Below are 2,235 nucleotides of genomic sequence, written 5' to 3'. Positions count from 1 at the left end.
CGCATATATTTTTAAAGAATATAAGAATAATCCAAAATTAATAAAAATGCTTACCTGTAGGGAAAAGGAATAATCAGTGTTTCAGGGACAGTGTGGAAGGTAGACTGCCCTGAATAGCTGCTGTTTGGTAATTTTTCAATTTTTATCAAGCTGATATTAATGAAAGATGAGGTTTAGTACTCTTCGCCACCACTGCCACTTCTTTTCTTTTTCTCTGAATATAGATATATCACAGTTTTTGGCTAGCTCAGTTTTTTCACTGCTTACTTTGTTCTGATTGTTGTTATATCATTACTATTAGCCAAGAAATGAGTATTAATTACATTTCCTTATATATCTTTTTGTCATTCCTAGAGTTACCACTTGTCCAATTTTTTTGTTTGCTTTGTTTTTATGTATTTTTAATTTTAGTGAGACTCAAAATCTTTGTTTAAATAAGGAATCCATCAGTGTCATTAGTTTACCTCATTTTGATACATGAAAGAATAAAAGGGAAATTATAAAAAAATTTAGTTAACAAATTTTTTATACTTTTTGAGTAGGAAATGTACTGTGGAATGATTGAATTAGAACCAAGGAGATTTTTTGTGGAGCCCCAAATGCCAGTTCTATGAGTCTTTTATATTTGGAAAGAAGGAACTGCTGAGCTATAGCCAGTCCGAGTCTTTTATTTTTAATTTTTCCACCTCTTTCATGAAGGTGCATGCCAGCATTCAAGAGGCTAAACAACAAAAAGGGATTGGACATCTCACTATTCAATATATAAGTGTTCACATAATCCTTAGGTTTTTGGTATGATGCCTTTCCTCTAGAGTCTAGAGCCTCTGTGGTTTATTTTCTTTAAGAAGTAAGCCTTACCCTTCCTGGTTGGACAGTGGATACATGGCCACTTCCTGTGTGAATTGGGGTGTGGTGGTATATTGGTCAAAGTTCAGTTATAGATATAAGAACCTACTAATTACTAATTTAAGAAGGAAGGAATTCTTATGAACGTATTAAATGTATCTTTGGGAGTATTGAAAGATTGGCTATAGGTAGCTTTTAGGAAGGAGTTTCAAAAGTATGCCACAGAAATAGGCTGCTAATTGAGTTCCTTTTTCATGATGATCAAGAAATTGCTTCTGGTTGAACCAGAAAAATGCCTCTATAGCTGTGAGCCCCAGAGCCCTGCCACTTCTATTGTAATGTCATAAACAAAATGCCCACTTTCTTTCCTCTCTTAATTTATTTCTGTATTAAAATGTTGTATGGCAAATCTAAATCACATCCAGAACCCTACATGTAGGTGTGTCTAGGAAATATAGTTTTAACGCTCAGCCTTTGTGGAATGAAAAAACATAGTAGAAGGCTGAACTAGATGTTACCTAGAGAGATTTGTGGGGCACCCCAGTCAGGACCCCCTCTCACTTTGAGAGCTGTTACTTTCTGCTCTAACAAAACTATCCTCTGCTGTAAACTTTACCGCTCTGGTCCATGTCTCCATTCTTCGGCTTCACGAGACTATGATTGTGACACAAGAAATATCCTACATCACTGGCGTACTCTTCTGTGAGATGACAATAACTAGAGCACTCACTTCTTGGGTTTCGTAACAAGGATTGGGTGAGGTAACCTTTAACACAGAACTGACACACCCCAGGTACTCAAGAAGGAGTAGCTCTTACTATTGTATATACTCATCAACATTGACTGTGTTCCTATTGCACCCGAGTCAGCTGCCAGTCTTTTGTGTAAGACAGGCGGTAAGAAGGTACTTAACAGAGAACTGTTGAAGCCCTAAAATAGGGGACGTTGGAATGGCCTGCACAGGGCCTATTTCCAGAACGGAACATTGAGAGAGGGAAAATGATTTGCCTGAAGTCACACAGCATGTTGGTGGCAGAGCCCAGACTACAACCCATAGCTGGTCAGGGCCTCCAGAGGAAACACAGAAATGGGAAAAGGGTGACTGAATCCCCTTCCCTTCAAAGGTACTTCATAGAGGCACAAGTGTTGTGAGCACACCTTGGGCTCAGACCTGGGTTTGAATCCTGGCTTTATCACTTAATGGCTGGGGGGCCCTGGATAAGTTAGTTCACCTTTCCATCCTCATGTTTCCACGTCTGAAAAATGGAGATAACTTTCCTTTCTTCCCTGACTGTGGTGGAGCTTGAATGAGATGTCTAATGTCAGCTGTTCCTGGAATAGAATAGTGATGATGCTGATGTGACCCTTCAACACTGATCAAGCTCACCA

The 2,235-nt window shown here is 38.8% G+C and overlaps 1 protein-coding gene across 5 annotated transcripts in view; it reads left to right on the top strand.

Annotated features, from left to right (window-relative positions):
• The window catches only part of ZNF568 (zinc finger protein 568), an 81,143-nt gene that overhangs the window by 34,346 nt on the left and 44,562 nt on the right, over positions 1 to 2,235 (top strand). The window lies entirely within an intron of this gene.

The sequence above is a fragment of the Hipposideros armiger genome, unplaced genomic scaffold (assembly GCF_001890085.2).
Source record: "Hipposideros armiger isolate ML-2016 unplaced genomic scaffold, ASM189008v1 scaffold_1714, whole genome shotgun sequence".
Classification (NCBI taxonomy): Eukaryota; Metazoa; Chordata; class Mammalia; order Chiroptera; family Hipposideridae; genus Hipposideros; species Hipposideros armiger.
The sequence above is the reverse complement of the archived record's forward strand: the minus strand, read 5'-3'. Positions and strand labels throughout refer to the sequence as shown.